This window comes from Pristiophorus japonicus, chromosome 9 (assembly GCF_044704955.1).
Source record: "Pristiophorus japonicus isolate sPriJap1 chromosome 9, sPriJap1.hap1, whole genome shotgun sequence".
In the NCBI taxonomy this organism is placed as follows: Eukaryota; Metazoa; Chordata; class Chondrichthyes; family Pristiophoridae; genus Pristiophorus; species Pristiophorus japonicus.
The window spans coordinates 9,399,565-9,420,101 of NC_091985.1; the positions used below are offsets into that span (position 1 = coordinate 9,399,565).

Genomic DNA, 20,537 nt, shown 5'->3' on the forward strand with positions numbered 1-20,537 from the left:
ATGGGTATCAATCAGTTCAAAAAGTTGTGGGCGTCCAAGGCCAGGAGGCCAAAATTATCGCCGATGAACGCACAGATACGTACTTACACAAAGGAGATCATTCCGGTGCTAGGCAGCGCCACGGTAGTCGTGACCCACAAAGATTCAGAGAACAGACTGCCACTCTGGATTGTCCCAGGGGACAGTCCCGCACTACTGGGGAGGAGTTGGCTTGCTGTCATGAACTGGAAATGGGGCGATGTCAATGCAATTTCCTCTGTGGAGCGAGTATCATGCCCACAGATCCTGGACAAATTTGACTCATTATTTCAACCCGGCATTGGCACTTTCATGGGGGCCAAGGTAGTGATTCACATAAACCCGGACGGCAGGCCAGTACACCACAAGGCCAGAGCGGTGCCGTACATGATGCGGGAAAAGATAGAAGGCGAATTGGACCGCCTGCTGAGGGAAGGCATCATCTCGCCAGTCGAATTCAGTGACTGGGCGAGCCCGATTGTGCCGGTGCTCAAGGCGGATGGGTCAGTCAGGATATGTGGTGATTACAAGCCCACCATCAATCGGGTGTCACTCCAAGACCAGTACCCGCTACCGAGAGCGGAGGACCTCTTTGCGACGCTATCCGGTGGCAAACTTTTTTCAAAATTGGACCTGACCTCAGCTTATATGACCCAGGAGCTGGCGAGTGAGTCGAAGAAGCTGACCACCATCACGACACACAAGAGGTTGTTTGAGTACAACAGATGTCCGTTCGGGGTTCGCTCGGCCGCCGCGATCTTCCAACGAAATATGGAAAGCCTCCTCAAATCGATTCCAGAGATGGTGGTTTTTCAGGACGACATCCTCATCATGGGTTACGATACTGAAGAACACCTCCACAACCTGGAGGAGGTGCTACGCAGACTGGACCGGGTAGGGCTGCGATTGAAAAAGGCGAAGTGCATCTTCCTAGCTCCAGAGGTAGTATTCCTGGGGATGAGGGTAGCAGCAGACGGGATCAGCCCTACTGCGTCCAAGACGGAAGCGATCCAGAGAGCACCCAGACCCCGTAACACGACGGAGCTGCGTTCATTCCTGGGGCTCCTGAACTATTTTGGTAACTTTCTTCCCAAATTGAGCACGCTGCTAGAGCCACGACACGTGCTCCTATGCAAAGGTCGCGAATGGGTTTGGGGGGACAGCCAGGAAAAGGCTTTTAATAGAGCACGCAATTTGTTATGTTCCAATAATCTGTTAACGCTATATGACCCATGTAAGAAACTTGTTTTAACGTGCGATGCGTCGTCCTATGGTGTCGGGTGTGTGTTGCAGCATGTCAATGCCAAGGGTCAGTTACAGCCGGTAGCTTATGCCTCCAGAAGTCTGTCCCAGATAGAAAGGGGCTACGGGATGGTAGAAAAGGAGGCGCTCGCATGTGTATATGCGGTAAAGAAAATGCACCAGTACCTGTTTGGCAGGAAATTTGAGCTGGAGACAGATCACAAACCCCTAACGTCCCTTTTGGCCGACAACAAGGCCATAAATGCAAACGCATCGGCCCACATACAGAGGTGGGCACTCACGTTAGCCGCCTATGACTACACAATTCGGCACAGACCGGGCACCGAAAACTGCACCGATGCACTCAGCAGGCTCCCACTAGCCACCACTGAGGGGGCTACTGAGCATGCTGCTGAGATGGTCATGGCTGTTGAAGCTTTCGGAAGCGAAGGCTCACCCGTGACAGCCCGTCAGATTAAAGTCTGGACAAATAGAGACCCGCTATTGTCTCCAGTCAAGAAATGTGTCCTGAATGGGGACTGGGCAGCCACGTACAGGGCATGCCCTGAGAAATTTAAACCATTTCACAGGTGCAAGGAAGAACTCTCGATTCAGGCTGATTGCCTACTGTGGGGAAACCGCGTAGTCATGCCCCAGATGGGCAGAGAGGTGTTCATCAGAGAACTCCACAATGAGCACCCGGGCATTGTCATGATGAAGGCAATTGCCAGGTCACACGTTTGGTGGCCAGGGATAGACGCAGATCTGGAACTTTGTGTTCGCAGGTGCAACACGTGTGCCCAGCTGGGCAATACGCCCAGGGAAGCCCCCCTTAGCCCCTGGCCATGGCCCGCCAAGCCTTGGTCACGCATCCATGTGGACTACGCAGGTCCTTTCATGAGGAAAATGTTTTTGGCTGTAGTAGACGCCTACTCCAAATGGATCGAGTGTGACATTTTAAATTCAAGCACATCCTCTGCCACGGTATAAAGTCTACGGGCAATGTTCGCCGCCCACGGTCTACCGAAGATCTTGGTCAGCGACAATGGCCCGTGCTTCACAAGCACTGAATTCCAGGACTTCATGGCAGGCAATGGAATTAACCATGTTAGAACGGCACCGTTCAAGCCGGCCTCAAACGGCCAGGCAGAACAAGCAGTGCAGATAATCAAACAGGGGATGCTCAGAATCCAAGGGGGTTCCCTACAATGCCGCTTATCACGCCTCCTGTTGGCCTATAGGTCCCGACCACACTCGCTCACAGAGGTTCCACCCGCAGAGCTACTAATGAAAAGGACGCTCAAAACCCGATTATCCCTTATACACCCCACCATGAAAGAAATTGTCGAGAGCAGGCGCCAGTCACAATATCACTACCATGACAGGAATGCGAGGGCGCGATGTATTGATGTAAATGATCCTGGTTTTGTCCTCAACTACGCTGCAGGGCCCAAATGGCTCGCAGGCACCGTGATTGCCAAAGAGGAAAATAGGATTCTGGTAGTTAAACTTACCAATGGACAAATCTGCCGCAAACACGTGGATCAAACAAAAAGGAGGTTCAGCCATCCCATAGAAGAAGCAGAGGAAGAACACGATGTAGTGTTCACTCCACCACAGGTGACCGAACATCGGAACCAAAGGGAGGAGAACCCAGTCACTATGGGCAGTCCGGACAGGCCTGAGGCACCGCAAACAGCAGACACTCAGGCCAGCGCCCAACAACCGGAGCCCCAACTCAGGCGCTCTACAAGAGAGCGTAAACCACCAGAGAGACTCAACCTGTGATCTCAATAAGACTTTGGGGGAGGGAGGTGAAGTCATGAATTCAACCAGCATTGTAACCCATGTGTAATCTGACCTAAGTTGTACACTGTGAGAACAATGACCACTAGGTGGGAGACACTCCTAACCTGGACCTTCAGGTATAAAAGGGGAAGCTCCACCCACTTCCATCACTTGAGTGCTAAGGGATAAAGGACAGATCATAGACTGACCTTCTCTCAAGCATGGGCCTCTTGTGCATTTATACTGTATAGTAAGGACGTATCAGAGAGAGAGAAGGGGGACAGAGAGAGAGAGGAGCGACAGAGAGAGAGAGAGGGAGAGGACAGACAGACAGACAGAGAGAAAGGGGAGACAGACAGAGAGAGAGAGAGAGAGGGGGACAGAGAGAGAGAGAGAGAGAGAGAGGGGACAGAGAGAGAATGGGGCAGAGAGAGAGAGAGAGAGAGAGAAAGGGGACAGACAGAGTCACAGAGAGAGAGAGAGAGAGAGTGGGGCAGAGAGATAGAGGGGACAGAGAGAGAGAGTGGGGCAGAGTGAGAGAGACAGACAGGGAGAGAGAGGGGACAGCAAGAGAGAGTGGGGCAGAGAGAGAGAGAGAAAGGGGACAGAAATACAGAGAGAGAGAGTGGGGCAGAGTGAGAGAGACAGACAGACAGAGAGAAGGGGTGGACAGCGGGAGAGAGAGCGAGAGAGAGGAGAGAGAGAGAAAGGGGACAGAAGGGGACAGAGAGAGAGAGAGAGAAAGGGAGAGAGGGGACCGAGAGAGAGAGAGAGAGAGTGGGGCCGAGAAAGTGAGAAAGGGGGGACAGAGTGAGAAAGGGGGGACAGAGAGAGAGAGAGGGGACAGAGAGAGGGGGGAACAGAGAGAGGGAGGGGACAGAGAGAGTGGGAGTGAGACTGAGAGAGAGACAGGGAGGGGGAGAGAGACAGGGAGGGGGAGAGAGAGAGAGCGGGGGCAGAGACAGAGACAGAGAGGTGACAGAGAGGGGGAGAGAGAGTGGGGCAGAGAGAGAGAGAGAAAGAGGGGACAGAGAGAGAGGGAGGGGGTGGACAGAGAGAGAGAGGGGGCAGAGAGAGAGAGAGTGAGGGGGGACAGAGAGAGAGTGGGGCAGAGAGAGCGAGAGAGAGAGAGAGAGAGACAGGGAGGGAGAGAGAGAGAGAGAAAGGGGGGGCAGAGAGAGAGAGAGAGAGAGGACATAGAGGGGGACAGAGAAGACATAGAGGGGGACAGAGAGATAGAGCGAGAGAAGGGGAGAGAGGGGACAGACAGACAGACAGACAGAGAGAGGGGACAGAAAGACAGAGAGAGAGGGGCAGAGAGAGAGAGAGGGAGTGGGACAGAGAGAGAGAAAGAGGGTCAGAGAGAGAGAGAGAGGAGACAGCGAGAGAGAGTTGGGCAGAGAGAGAGAGAGAGGGAACAGCGGGAGAGAGAAAGAGAGAGAGAGGGAGGGAGAGAGAGAGACAGAGAGGGGGGACAGAGAGAGAGAGAGAGACAGAGAGGGGGGACAGAGAGAGAGAGAGAGAGGGGGGCAGAGAGAGAGAGTGAGTGTGGCAGAGAGAGAGAGGGAGAGGGGACAGAGAAAGAGAGAGGGGGAACAGAGAGATAGAAAGAGGGGAGACAGAGAGAGAGGGGAGACAGACAGACAGACAAACAGACAGACAAAGAGAGGAGAGAGAGGGGAGAGAGGGGACAGAGAGAGAGAGGGGGGGACAGAGAGAGAGAGGGGGGGACAGAGAGAGAGAGAGAAAGGGGGGGACAGACAGAGAGAGAGAGAGAGAGGGGGGGACAGAGAGAGAGGGAGGGAGTGAGGGGACCGAGAGAAAGAGAGAGATAGAGAGTGGGGCAGAGAGAGAGGGGACAGGGGGGACAGAGAGAGAGAGATTGGGTTAGAGAGATAGAAAGAGTGGCAGAGAGAGAGAGGGGACAGAGAGAGAGAAAGAGAGAAAGGGGGCAGAGAGAGAGAGAAAGAGAGAAAGGGGACAGAGAGAGAGAAAGGGGACAGAGAGAGAGAGTGGAGCAGAGAGAGAGAGAGAGAGGGGACAGAGAGAGAGTGAGTGGGGCAGAGAGAGAGAGAGAGAGAGGGGACAGAGAGAGAGAGGGGACGGAGAGAGAGGGGGGGACTGAGAGAGAGAGAAAGGAGGAGCAGAGAGAGAGAGAGAGAGAGAGAGGACAGAGAGAGAGAGAGAGGGGGAGAGGACAGAGAGATGGAGAGAGGGGAGAGAGATGGAGAGAGTGGACAGAGAGAGAGGGGGGGACAGAGAGAGAGGGGGGGACAGAGAGAGAGAGAGAGAGAGAGAGAGAGGGGGGGACAGAGAGAGAGAGAGAGGGGACAGAGAGAGAGAGGGGACAGAGAGGGAGAGAGATGAAGAGAGTGGACAGAGAGAGAGAGGGGACAGAGAGAGAGAGGGGACAGAGAGAGAGGGGGGGACAGAGAGAGAGAGAGAGAGGGGGGGGACAGAGAGAGAAAGAGAGAGAGGGGACAGAGAGGGAGAGAGAGAGAGAGAGGGGTCAGAGCGCGCGGCCGTGCAGCTTATCGTGAACTTGGGTTGTGGGGCTGGAGGAGGTTATACAGATAGGCATGGGTGAGGCCATGGAGGGATTTGAAAATACAGATGAGAATTTTAAACTCAAGGTGTTACTCAATCGAGAGTTAGCGAGCACAGGGGAGATGGGTGAGCGGGACTTGGTGTGAGTTAGGACACGGGCAGCGAGCACAGGGGAGATGGATGAGCGGGACTTGGTGTGAGTTAGGACACGGGGCAGCGAGCACAGGGGAGATGGGTGAGCGGGACTTGGTGTGAGTTAGGACACGGGCAGCGAGCACAGGAGTGATGGGTGAGCGGGACTTGGTGCGAGTTAGGACACGGGGCAGTGAGCACAGGGGTGATGGGTGAGCAGGACTTGGTGCGAGTTAGGACACGGGCAGTGAGCACAGGGGAGATGGGTGAGCGGGACTTGGTGCGAGTTAGGACACGGGGCAGTGAGCACAGGGGAGATGGGTGAGCGGGACTTGGTGCGAGTTAGGACACGGGGCAGCGAGCACAGGGTGATGGGTGAGCAGGACTTGGTGTGAGTTAGGACACGGGGCAGTGAGCACAGGGGAGATGGGTGAGCGGGACTCGGTGCGAGTTAGGACACGGGGCAGTGAGCACAAGGGAGATGGGTGAGCGGGACTTGGTGCGAGTTAGGACACGGGGCAGTGAGCACAAGGGAGATGGGTGAGCGGGACTTGGTGCGAGTTAGGATACGGGGCAGCGAACACAGGGGAGATGGGTGAGCGGGACTTGGTGCGAGTTAGGACACGGGGCAGCGAGCACAGGGGAGATGGGTGAGCGGGACTTGGTGTGAGTTAGGACACAGGCAGCAGAGTTTTGGATGTGCTGAAATTTATGGAGAGTGGAAGTTGGGATGTCGGCCTGGGGAGCATTATTGAGGGAGGGAGGCCTTTCTTCTGTGAGAGTCCTCAGGGGTTGCCTGCCTGCCGGACAGTGCAGTCAGCAAACTCTGACCGAGTATGTGCTAGCCATGACTCAGTGGTAGCACGCACACCTCTGAGTCAGACAGGACCCTCCCAGGGCAGTGCTGAGGGAGCGCTGCACTGTCGGAGGTGCCGTCTTTCAGATGAGATGTTAAACCGAGGCCCCGTCTGCTCTCTCAGGTGGATGAAGAGCAAGGGAGTTCTCCCTGGTGTGCTGGCCAATATTTATCTCTCAATCAACCTCACTAAAAACAGATTACCTGGTCATTATCACATTGCTGTTTGTGGGAGCTTGCTGTGCGCAAATTGGCTGCCGCGTTTCCTACATTACAACAGTGACTACACTCCAAAAACTCTTAATTGGCTGACAAGCGCTCTGAGACGTACTGAGGACGCAAAAGATGCTATAGAAATGCAAGTTCTTTCTTTTGAATCAAACCGATCTATTAATGTCTCTATGAGCTTTAAGCCCCTTTCCCCACTATTGGCAATGGCACTGCACGGGAAAAGCAAGACAGCTCGGCCCACAGGGAGCTCATGCCTCAGCGCCCACGTTCAGCGACACCCTTCTCCCCGAGAACTGTTTTATTTCCGGTGGCGGCCCAGATTAGCCGGTGCCTGTCTCGACTTTGTGTCCCCCTCTCTTACAAAGTGCTCACAAAACTACAAACACTGCTTTGCCACCAGCAATAGGAGCCCTGTGATAGTGATGATAGTGATGGGCCGCCTTCTTGAGCTGTGGGGAACGGTTTGATAGAACCGAGGCCGCTTCAGAGGGAAGTTAACAATGAACCACGTTGGTGTGGGACTGGAGTCACATATAGGCCCAGACCGGGTAAGGAGGCAGGCTTCCTTCCCTAAAGGGCATCAGTGAACCAGTTGGCTTTTTATTTTAAAATTCGAATTCTCACAGTGAGATCTGAACTCACATTCTGCTAGATTATTACCACAGGCCTCTGTATTTCCAGTCCAGTAATTTAACCACTGCACCACTGAAGCCATAATTTATTATAATCTCTGTCTACACGACCATAAAGTGCAAAGACAAGCCTCTACATCCAGCAAAAAGCTGCACCCTTGGCTGAAGAGGCACAGGGGAGGGCCTCAAAGCCTAAATCGAGACTAGGCTGAACTCTGAGTGACCTCCGGCTCTTCCCTCTTTGCCCTACATACTTCAGTGAGAACTGAGAGGTTAAACACTGCCGTTCACCAGCCAGGAGGGGCGGAGTAAGTACATGGAATGTCAGGCCCAAAATTACACAGATATAACATAGAAACATAGAAAATAGGTGCAGGAACCCTTCGAGCCTGCACCGCCATTCAATATGATCATGGCTGATCATGCAACCACAATACCCCACCCCAGCCTTCTCTCCATACCCCCTGATCCCTTTAGCCGTAAGGGCCACATCTAACTCCCTTTTGAATATGTCCAACGAACTGGCCTCCACAACTTTCTGTGGCAGAGAATTCCACAGGTTCACAACTCTCTGTGTGAAAAGGTTTCTCCTCATCTCGGTCCTATATGGCTTACCCTTTATCTTTAGACTGTGACCCCTGGTTCTGGACTTCCCTAACATCGGGAACATTCTTCCTGCATCTAACCTGTCCAGTCCCGTCAGAATTTTATAAGTTTCTATGAGATCCCCTCTCAGTCTTCTAAATTCCAGTGAGTATAAGCCTAGCCGATCCAGTCTTTCTTCATATGTCAGTCCTACCATCCCGGGAATCAGTCTGGTGAACCTTCACTGCACTCCCTCAATAGCAAGAATGTCCTTCCTCAGATTAGGAGACTAAAACTGAACACAATATTCCAGGTGAGGCCTCACTAAGGCCCTGTACAACTGCAGTAAGACCTCCCTGCTCCTATACTCAAATCCCCTAGCTATGAAGGCCAGCATGCCATTTGCTTTCTTAACCGCCTGCTGTACCTGCATGCCAACCTTCAATGACTGATGCACCATGACATCCAGGTCTCATTGCACCTCCCCTTTTACTAATCTGTCACCAGATAATAATCTGCCTTCCTGTTTTTGCCACCAAAGTGGATAACCTCACATTTATCCACATTATACTGCATTTGCCATGCATTTGCCCATTCACCTTCACCTAACCTGTTCAAGTCCACCTGCAGCCTCTTAGCATCCTCCTCGCAGCTCGCACTGCCACCCAATTTAGTGTCATCTGCAAGATATTACATTCAATTCATTCGTCTAAATCATTAATGTATATTGTAAATAGCTGGGGTCCCAGCACTGACCCCTGTAGTACCCCACTAGTCACTGCCTGCTATTCTGAAAAGGACCCATTTATTCCCACTCTTTGCTTCCTGTCTGCCAACCAGTTCTCTATCCACTTCAATATGTTACCCCCAATACCATGTGCCTTAATTTTGCACACTAATCTCCTGTGTGGGACCTTGTCAAAAGCCTTTTGAAAGTCCAAATATACCACATCCACTGGTTCTCCCTTATCCACTCTACTCATTACATCCTCAAAAAACTCTAGAAGATTTGTCAAGCATGATTTCCCTTTCATAAATCCATGCTGACTTGGACCGATCCTGTCACTGCTTTCTAAATGCGCTGCTATTACATCTTTAATAAATGATTCCAGCATTTTCCCCATCAACGATGTTGGTCTATAATTCCCTGTTTTCTCTCTCCCTCCATTTCCTTGTTCCCCATTATAAATTCACCTGATTCTGACTGCATTTTTTTCTCTTCACATATCTATAGAAGATTTTGCAGTCAGTTTTTATGTTCCCTGCAAGCTTCCTCTCATACTCTATTTTCCCCCTCCTAATTAAACCCTTAGTCCTCCTCTGCTGAATTCTAAATTTCTCCCAGCCCTCAGGTTTGCTGGTTTTTCTGGCCAATTTGTATGCCTCTTTCTTGGATTTAACACTTTCCCTAATTTCCCTTGTTAGCCACGGTTGAGCCACCTTCCCTTTTTTATTCTTACGCCACACAGGGATGTACAATTGTTGTAGTTCATCCATGTGTTATTTAAATGTCTGCCATTGCCTATCCACCGTCAGTCCTTTAAGTGTCATTCTCCAGTCTATCCTAGCCAATTCACGTCTCATACCATCGAAGTTTCCTTTCTTTAAGTTCAGGACCCTAGTCTCTGAATTAACTGTGTCACTCTCCATCTTAATGAAGAATTCTACCATCTTATGGTCACTCTTCCCCAAGGGGCCCCGCATGACCAGATTGCTAATGAATCCTCTCTCGTTACACAAGACCCAGTCTAGGATGGCCTGCTCCCTAGTTGGTTCCTCGACATATTGGTCTAGAAAACCATCCCTTACGCACTCCAAGAAATCCTCCTCCACAGTATTGCTACCAGTTTGGTTAGCCCAATCAATATATAGATTAAAAATCACCCTTCAGGCTTGTTTTTTTAATACTCTTTGTCCTTTCAGAATTATGTTGTAATGTGGCCCTTTTTGATTTTTGCCCTTGATTTCTCTGCCCTCCACTCTTGTTTTTCTCCTTCCTACCTTTTGCTTCTGCCCCCTTTTTACTTCCCTCTGCCTCCCTGCGTAGATTCCCATCTTCCTTTAGTGTTTCGCAGCTCTACCCATATAGATTCCACATCATCCACGCTAATGTCCTTCCTTACTATTGCTAAAAGGAGGTGGGGTAGTGTTAACCAGTAATGCTATCCTACCTCCTTTTCCTTCCTGTCTGTCCTTCCTGAATATTGAATACCCCTGGATGTTGCGTTCCCAGTCTTGGTTACCCTGGAGCCATGTCTCCGTAATCCCAATTACATCATATCCGTTAACAGCTGTCTGTGCAGTCAATTCATCCACCTTATTACGAATGCTCCTCGCATTGAGACTCAGAGCCTTCAGGCTTGTTTTTTTAATACTCTTTGTCCTTTCAGAATTATGTTGTAATGTGGCCCTTTTTGATTTTTGCCCTTGATTTCTCTGCCCTCCACTCTTGTTTTTCTCCTTCCTACCTTTTGCTTCTGCCCCCTTTTTACTTCCCTCTGCCTCCCTGCGTAGATTCCCATCCCCCTTTAGTAACAGCCCAGAAACAGCCATTCAGCCCAACTAGTCCGTTCTGGTGTTTACACTGCACACGCGTCCCCTCCCATTCCATCAACCCCGCCTCAGCACATCCTTCCAGCACACCTCCCTATCAGCTTTTCTCTCAGCTACTAGTCTAGTTTCCTGGAATGGGCCCTCGAAGGTGGGGGAGGGGAGTGGCGGCAAGAGAATGAGATGGGTCGGTCACCTGGCAGGTCGCCAACTCTGATTGGCCGTATTCCTGGAGGTTTCGTCACATGACCTCCCCAACCGGCCCCGCCCAATCAAACGGCCTTTCTCTCCCCCGCCCCAGCCCCAATATTTGTATATATAAAAAGGAGGAAAATCTTTCATTCCTGGTGACTCCAGGACATTTCTGGAGGTTTGGAGCCCCTAATCAGAACTGTACCAAGCATGGCCCCTTATAATCAGACACTGGGTAATTTAAAACAATATCACCTCAACGGTCCAATCAGTCTCCATTTCTGGACACAGGTTTCTGCACTGAATGTAACCCAGCATTGCTTGATAGCTGTGTGCAAGATATGTCTTTACAGTGACCTCCCTCAATGAATTCATGCGTTTCAAAGCCTCACGTGGACCATTGATATTGGAGATTGCTTCACAACCATTCCATCCCTCACTCATCTCCATGTGCCTCCTTATTGGGTCAACTGGCCGCTTCCTGCTGTCCTTACCTGGTCTGGGCCTACGTATGTGACTCCAGTCCCACACGAAAGGGAGGAAGGGATAGACCGAGCAATTACAGGCCAGTTAGTTTCATCTCGCTGGTGGGCAAATTACTGGAATCAATCCTGAGGGACAGCATAAACCTTCATTTAGAAAGACACAGACTAATCAAGGTCATCGGCACGGATTTGTTAAGGGAAGGTCGTGTCTGATTTGATTGAGTTCTTTGAGGAGGTAACAAGGAGGGTCGATGAGGGTAGTACGTTTGATGTAGTTTACATGGATTTTAACAAGGCTTTTGACAAGGTCCCACATGGCAGGCTGATCAAAAAAGTAAAAGCCCATGGGATCCAAGGGAGAGTGGCAAATTGGATCCAAAATTGGCTCAGTGTCAGGAAGCAAAGGGTAATGATTGATGGGTGTTTTTGCGACTGCAGGCTGTTTCTAGTGGGGTTCCGCAGGGCTCATAAGAACATAAGAATCAGGAACAGGAGTAGGCCATCTAGCCCCTCGAGCCTGCTCTGCCATTCAACAAGATCATGGCTGATCTGGCCGTGGACTCAGCTCCACTTACCCGCCCGCTCCCCGTAACCCTTAATTCCCTTATGGTTAAAAATCTATCTATCTCTGATTTGAATACATTCAATGAGCTAGCCTCAGCTGCTTCCTTGGGCAGAGAATTCCACAGATTCACAACTCTCTGGAAGAAGAAATTCCTTCTCAACTCGGTTTTCAATTGGCTCCCCCGTATTTTGAGGTTGTGCCCCCTAGTTCTAGTCTCCCCGACCAGTGGAAACAACCTCTCTGCCTCTATCTTGTCTATCCCTTTCATTATTTTAAATATTTCTATCATCCTTCTGAACTCCAACGAGTAAAGACCCAGTCTACTCAATTTATCATCATAAGGTAACCCCCTCATCTCCGGAATCAGCCTAGTGAATCGTCTCTGTACCCCCTCCAAAGCTAGTATATCCTTCCTTAAGTAAGGTGACCAAAACTGCACGCAGTACTCCAGATGCGGCCTCACCAATACCCTATACAGTTGCAGCAGGACCTCCCTGCTTTTGTACTCCATTCCTCTCGCAATGAAGGCCAACATTCCATTCGCCTTCCTGATTACCTGCTGCACCTGCAAACTAACTTTTTGGGATTCATGCACAAGGACCCCCAGGTCCCTCTGCACCGCAGCATGTTGTAATTTCTCCCCATTCAAATAATATTCCCTTTTACTGTTTTTTTTTCCAAGGTGGATGACCTCACACTTTCCGACATTGTATTCCATCTGCCAAACCTTAGCCCATTCGCTTAACCTATCTAAATCTCTTTGCAGTCTATCTGTGTCCTCTACACAATCCGCTTTCCCACTAATCTTTGTGTCATCTGCAAATTTTGTTACACTACACTCTGTCCCCTCTTCCAGGTCATCTATGTATATTGTAAACAGTTGTGGTCCCAGCACCGATCCCTGTGGCACACCACTAACCACCGATTTCCAACCCGAAAAGGACCCATTTATCCCGACTCTCTGCTTTCTGTTCGCCAGCCAATTCTCGATCCATGCTAATACATTTCCTCTGACTCCGCGTACCTTTATCTTCTGCATTAACCTTTTGTGTGGCACCTTATCGAATGCCTTTTGAAAATCTAAATACACCACATCCATCGGTACACCTCTATCCACCATGCTCGTTATACCCTCAAAGAATTCAGTACTGGGTCCCTTGCTTTTTGTGATATAGATTAATGATTTAAACTCCAATGTAGGGGGCATGATAAAGATATTTACAGATGATACAAAAATTGGCCGTGTGGTTGACAGTGAGGAGGAAAGCTTTAGACTGCAGGAAGTATCGATGAACTGGTCAGTTAGGCAGAAAAGTGGGACATGGAATTCAATCCATGTGAGGTAATGCATTTGGGGAGGGACAACAAGGCAAGGGAATACACATTAAATGGGAGGATACTGAGAGATGTAGAGGAACGGATAGACCTTGAGAGTGTATGTCCATAGATCCTTAAAAGGTAGCAGGACAGGTAGGTAATGTGGTTAAGAAGGCATAAGGGATACTTGCCTTTATTAGCCGAGGCATAGAATATAAGAGCAGGGAGGTTATGCTAGGCCACAGCTAGAGTACTGCGTGCAGTTCTGGTCACCACATTACAGGAAGGACGTAACTGCACTAGAGAGGGTGCAGAGGAGATTTACGAGGATGTTGCCAGGACTGGAGACTTTTGGCTATGAGGAAAGATTGGATAGGCTGCGGTTGTTTTCCTTGGAACAGAGGAGGCTGAGGGGAGATTTAATTGAGGTGTATAAAATGATGAGGGGCCCAGATAAAATGGACCTATTTCCCTTGGCAGAGGGGTTAACAACCAGGGGGCACAGATTTAAAGTAATTGGTACACGGTTTAGAGGAGATGTGAAGGGAAATGTCTTCATCCAGAGGGTGATGTGGGGGGTCTGGAACTCACTACCTGAAAGGGTGATAGAGGCAGAAACCCTCGCCACATTTAAAAAGTACTTGGATGTGCACTCGAAGTGCTGCAACCTGCAGGGCTTTGGACCGAGAGCTGGAAAGTGGGATAGCTCTTGGTCGGCCGGCGCGGACACGATGATTCATCCTTGTTTCTTTTCTTACTTCCCTCTCCATTCCATGGAATCGCACATGGCTCCTTCCAGTGAAAGACCACGGGTCCTACAGAATCAGACAAGGATCAGGGAACACGGACCTCCCTCCATCCGGGGGTTGGGGGGGGGGATGGGGGCAGGGACCTCTCTCCATCGGGGGGAGGGGCACTGATTGCCTCGATCGGGGGAGCGGCATAGATCAGGGAAGTGGTACGGATTGCCCCGATTGGGGGAGGGGGAGGGTCACAGATCAGGGGAGGGACACAGATCGCCCCGATCGGGCAGGGGGCCGGACCAGTATCAGTGAGGGGAGGGGGGTGAGCCAGACACGGGTCGAAGTGCAGACCAGCCTCGATCGGAGGCAAGACGTGACCGAGAAGGAGCAAGCGGGCATCGAGAGGGGAAGGCGGCCGAGTGCCGTTCTCCTCTATCGCCGATGGTCCCTGGTTGTGGGGCTGGACTCCCGACAGTCACGGCGAGTGGAGACCAGAGCTCCGGCCCAGAATTCCAGGCTGACATCCAGTGCTCCCTCCCCCACCCACGTATGGGTTCTGGGAGCCACTAAAACCCTCCCCTCGTGCAGGACCAAGCCCTCCATAGTCTGGGAGAAAGATGGTTCCGGCCATGGATGGACCGTTCACCTTGCAGATATCAGACTGTTAATCAACCCACAAATCATTCCAATACTCACACTGTTCTCCCGGGGAAGAGCATTGAAGATATCCAAATAACGTCCCAACAACCCCCACACTATTTATTGTTAGTTTCCACTTGGGTGTACAATGGTTTAAAGAAAAAGTGCAGAGTTCAGGTCTAAATAACAGCATGCCATAAATTGACAACGGCTTGAAATTTCTAAGTATGTTACAGTGATGTGAAAGGCCTGTGGCAGAGTGAGAATACTTCCAATTGTTGGTCCATGCCTTGGCTACCTCGAGACTTGACTATTCCAACACACTCCTGACTAGCCTCTGTAAACTTGAGGTCATCCAAAACTCGGCTGCCCATGTCCTAACTCACACTAAGTCCTGCTCACCCATCACCCCTGTGCTCGCTGCCTGTGTCCTAACTCACACCATCCCGCTCACCCATCACCCCTGTGCTCGCTGCCCGTGTCCTAACTCACACTAAGTCCCACTCACCCATCACCCCTGTGCTCGCTGACCTACATTGGCTCCCAATTTAAAAATTCTCATCCTTGTTTTCAAATCCCTCCATGGCCTCGCCCCTCCCTATCTCTGTAATCTCCTCCAGCCCCACAACCCCTCGCCCCCCCCGCCCCCCGAGATATCTGCGCTCCTCTAATTCATCCCCGATTTTAATCGCTCCACGATTTCGGCCCATCGTGCCCATGTCGGCCCACAAACAGCTACCAGCCTAATCCCACTTTCCAACTCTTGATCCGTAGCCCTGTAGGTTACGGCACTTCAAGGGCACATCCAAGTATTTTTTAAATGCGGTGAGGGTTTCTGCCTCTACCACCCTTTCAGGCAGTGAGTTCCAGACCCCCACCACCCTCCGGGTGAAGAAATTTCACCTCGGGTTCCCTCTAAACCTCATACCAATTACTTTAATTCTATACCCCCGTGTTCCCTCTGCTAAGGGAAATAGGTCCTTCCTATCCACTCTATCTAGGCCCCTCATAATTTTATGCACCTCAATAAGGTCTCCCCTCAGCCCCCAAGGAAAACAAACCTAGCCTTTCCAATCTTTCCTCGTAGCTAAAATTCTCCAGTCCAGGCAACATCCTCATAAATCTCCTTAGTACCCTCTCTAGTCAAATCACATATTTCCTTTAATGTGGCGACCAGAACTGTACGCAGTACTCTGTGGCCTAACTAGAGTTTTATACAGTTCAAGCATATCCTCCCTATTCTATGCCTCGGCTAATAAAGGCAAATATTCCATATGCTGTCTTAACCACCTTATCCACCGAGCCTGCTACCATCAGGGATCTATGGACATGCACTCCAAGGTCCCTCTGTTCCTCTACACTTCTCAAGTGGCCTATGATTTATTGTGTATTCCCTTGCCTTGTTAACCCTCCCCAAATGCATTACCTCACACTTATCCGGATTGACTTCCATTTGTCACTGTTCTGCCCACCTGACCAGTTGATTGATATCTTCCTGCAGTCCACAGCTTTCTTCTTCATTATCAACCACACGGCCGATTTTTGTATCATTTGCAAACTTCTTAATCATATTCCCTATAATGAAGTCTAAATCATTGATATATACCACAAAAACCAAGGGACCCAGCGCTGAGCCCTGCGGATCCCCACTGGAAGCCGCCTTGCAGTCACAAAAACACCCATCAACCATTACCCTTTGCTTCCTGCCTCTGAGACAATTTTGGATCCAACTTGCCACTTTGCCCTGGATTCCATGGGCTTTTACTTTCGTGATCAGTCTGCCATGCGGGACCTTATCAAAAGCTTTGCTAAAATCCATATACATTACATCGTACACACTGCCCTCATCGACCCTCCTGGTTACATCCTCGAAAAATTCAATCAAGTTAGTCAGACACGACCTTCCCTTAACAAATCCATGCTGACTGTCCTTGAATAATCCGTGTCTTTACAAATGAAGATTTATTCTGTCCTTCAGGATTTTTTCCAATAATTTTCCCACCACTGAGATTCGGCTGACTGGCCTGTAATTACTCGGTCTATCCCTTTCTCCCTTCTTAAACAAAGGTACCACATTAACAGTCCTATGGCACCACACCGGATGTGTTGGAAGTTCGGTTTACAGGAGAAACCGTTCCATTTCATTCCAAGGGAAATCACAGAACTGGTGTCAGGGTGCCAAACTAAAGCAGAAACTAGAACGTCACAGTGTCAAAGAACATAAGAATTAGGAGCAGGAGTAGGGCATTCAATAAGATCATGGCTGATCTTCTATCTGAACTTCAATTTCCTGCACTATCCCCATATCGCTCGATTTCCTTAATATCCCAAAATCTATCGATCTCTGTCTTCAATATACTCAACGACTGAGCCTCCACAGCCCTCGGGGGCAGAGAATTCCAAAGATTCACCACCCTCTGAGTGAAGAAATTTCTCCTCATCTCAGTCCTAAATGGCCGACCCCCTTATCCTGAGACTGTGACCCCTGGTTCTAGACTCTCCAGCCCGGGGGAAACACCCTCCCTGGTGACAGAGGAGTGTGGGGGATGGGGGGGCAGCAAAATCCAACACCAATCGTGACAGTCAGCACATTGTGGCTTCAGTTGCTCGGCCCAATTCCTTTCCGTTCTACTTCAACGCAGTCATCAACCCGTCTTAAAACATAATGCGGCGCCAGAAATGCCGCGCGGCCGAGCGAGGCGTCAGCCATGGCTCACTGGGTGGTACTCTCGGCACTTGTCAGAAAGTTGTGGCTTCATGTCCCACTCCAGAGGCATGGCCGAAGGCGGACAATCCGGTGCGACGCTGAGGGAGCGCCGCACTGTCGGAGGTGCCGTCACTCGGATGAGACGTTAAACCGAGGCCCCGTCTGCCCTCCTCAAATTGATGTAAAAGATCCCACGGCACTATTTTGAAGAAGAGCAGGGGAGTTATCCCCGGTGTCCTGGGCAATATTTATCCCTCAATCAACATCACTAAAACCGATTATGTGGTCATTATCACGTTGCTGCTTGTGGGAGCTTGCTGTGCGCAAATTGGCTGCTGCGTTTCCCACATTACAACAGTGACTACACTCCAAAAGTATTGACTTGACTGTAAAATGCTTTGGGACAGCCTGGGGTCATGACAAGTGCTATATAAATGCAAGTCTTTCTTTATAACTGCCCACCCATCTCATGGCTGTTTACGGAACATTGCTATTGCAGAATAGCTGCCCTGTTTCCCTCAACAATAGTCACTGCTCTTCAAAGCAATTGATTGTATGTGAAATGCTGAGATGTGATGTGAAATTTCAGTAGTTCTGCATTCACAGTTCCTGTTCAATTATCTGCTTACATCGAATATCAACTATTCCTTTCAGCATTTTAAAGCCCAGGATCATGTTCTCTCCACCTCAATCTTACCTCCCACTCTGAAAATCAGCTCCCTCCACTCTCCCTCCAATCCCCTGAAACGTGCCGCAATGATGGAATCAGCAGGAATATTAGTTCCCTTGCCACATACCGGGATTGTCACCTTAACTCACAATCCCGGAATGGACTGTTGCTCAAAGCAGTGTCTGGGGTTGTGGCTGTCAATGCTGGGGGAGGGATCAACTCCCAACATCAAGCACTCCCGTGCCAGGAAGTCTGGAAGCTGAGAATCTTAGAATGGTTAAAGCACAGGAGTCCATTCGGCCCGTCGAACCCGTGCCGGCTCTCTGCAAGAACCCTTTCCCCGTAGCCGTCCAATTTTCTTTTCCTTCACGTACTCATCCAATTCCCTTTTGAAAGCCACGATTGAATCTGCCTCCAACACCCTTTCAGGCAGTGCATTCCAGAGCCTAACCTCTCGATGTATAAAAGGTTTTCCCTCATGTCGCCTTTGGTTCTTCTGCCAATCACCTTAAATCTGTATCCTCTGGTTCTCGACCCTTCCACCAATGGGAACAGTTTCTCTATCTACTCTGTCCAGACCCCTCATGATTTTGAACACCTCGATCAAATCTCCTCTCAACCTTCTCTGCTGTAAGGAGAACAACCCCAGCTTCTCCAGTCTATCCACGTAACTGAAGTCCCTCATCCCTGGAACCATTCTTGTAAATCTTGTCTGCACTCTCTCTAGTGAACGTTAGATATCGGGCCCACCTACCTCTACACTTCCTCTGTTTCTGTGTGTGCGTGTGCATGTGTGATTCTCTTTGTGCGTGTGTATGTGTGTGTGAGTGTTTGTGTGTGTGTGTAAGTGTGTGTATATCTGTATGTGTAAGTGTGTGTGTATTTGTGTGTGTACATGTGTGTGCAATTGTGTGTGTGCATGTGTATCAGTGTTTGTGTGTGTCTGTGTAAGTGTGTGCGTGCGCGCATATGTATGTGTGCATGTTTGCGTGTAAGTGTGCATGTGGGTGTGAGCGTGTGTGTGCATGTGTGAGTGTATGTGTGTGTGTGTGTGTGTGCGCATGTGTATGTGTGTAAGTGTGCATGTGGGTGTGAGCGTGTGTGTGTGTGTGTGCATGTGTGGGTGTGAGTGTGTGTGTGCGCATGTGTAAGTGTGCATGTGGGTGTGAGCGTGTATGTATAAATGTGTGTAAGCATGTGTAAGCGTGTGTGTGTGTCTATGTCTACATGTAATGAATTTGTAGATTGCGGTATATGAGAGGGCAACGCAGCTCACACACCCTGGGCAGTGGCTACATTCATAATTCCGCAACGATAGGAACATTTTTGAAGGAGATTTTCTAAGAAATTAATTTTTAAAGATTTTTCGCAATCTGCATTACACCACGGCTCAATGAATGAAGACAGCTGCATGTCCCTCATCAGGTCGGATTTAAACAAACGCAGTAATTAAACAGTCTAAGGCTCAACACGCCCCTGCAGGTAGTATGGTTACAGCAACAGCAATCAGCTTGTATCAGTCTAACAAAACATCAGAGGGTTCTCCCTGAGTCCTGGCCAATATTCCTCCCCCCAACCACACCATCAAAAACAGCCATCTCATTCGCTGTTTGCGGGACCTTGCTGTGGGAGCTTCATTTTAAAATTCTCATCCTTGTTTTCAAATCTCTCCATTGACTCGCCCCTCCCTATCTCTGCAACCTCCTCCAGCTCCACAACGCCACCCCCCCACTCCCTCCCCCCTCCCCCGAGATATCTGCGCTCCTATAATTCTGCCCTCCTGAGCATCCCTGATTATAACTGCTCCACCATTGGTGGCCGTGCCTGCAGCCACCTAAGCTCTGGAATTCCCTCCCTAAACCTCTCCGCCTCTCTCTCCTCCTTTAAGATGCTCTTTAAATCCTATCTGTCCTAATGTCTCCTGCTTTGGCTCAGTTTCTGTCCGATAATGCTCCTGTGAAAGCGATGATGGCAACAGGAGCAGTGCCACAGAAAAATCAACGCCGGGGCATTCAAAGATCCAGCTAAGAGAGCCCTATACAGCCAGTACCTCACTGCCAACCCTCGAGGACCCCGAGACACAGAATGCCCACACAGCGCTTGGTCTGCCCTCCAGGCCTCCATAACCAGTGCCTGTGAAGAGACGCTCGGTCACTCAACCAGGAAACACCAGGACTGGTTTGATGAGAATGACCAGGAGATCCAAGAGCTAATAAATCGCAAGCGCAGGGCATTTCTGAACCTAAAACAACACCCCAACTTGGGAGCAGCAAAGCAGCTTTACAGATGGCTTAAAGCCGAAGTCCAACAAAAAACCCGCGACCTAAAGAATAGTTGGTGTGTGGAGAAAGCACAGGAGATCCAGCGGCCGGCCGACAGCCATGATGTGCCAGGATTCTTCACCGCAGTCAAGTCCACCTACGGTCCAAACACCCAAGGCCCCATCCCACTGCTGGCCACGAACGGGGAGACACTCATCAAGGACACCGAGGCAGCCAGGACCCGCTGGACGGAGCACTTCGACGACCTCCTTAACCGAGACTCTGCCTTTGACTCGAGTGTCCTCGACCCCATCCCGCAGCATGCCTCCCGCCACCATCTCAGCAAAACCCCAGCCCTGCACGAGGTAGAAAAGGCC

At 50.2% G+C, this 20,537-nt stretch overlaps 1 protein-coding gene across 2 annotated transcripts in view; it reads right to left on the reverse strand.

Annotated features, from left to right (window-relative positions):
* Window positions 1–20,537, reverse strand: part of LOC139272562 (zinc finger protein PLAGL1-like) — a 53,841-nt gene that overhangs the window by 27,056 nt on the left and 6,248 nt on the right. The window lies entirely within an intron of this gene.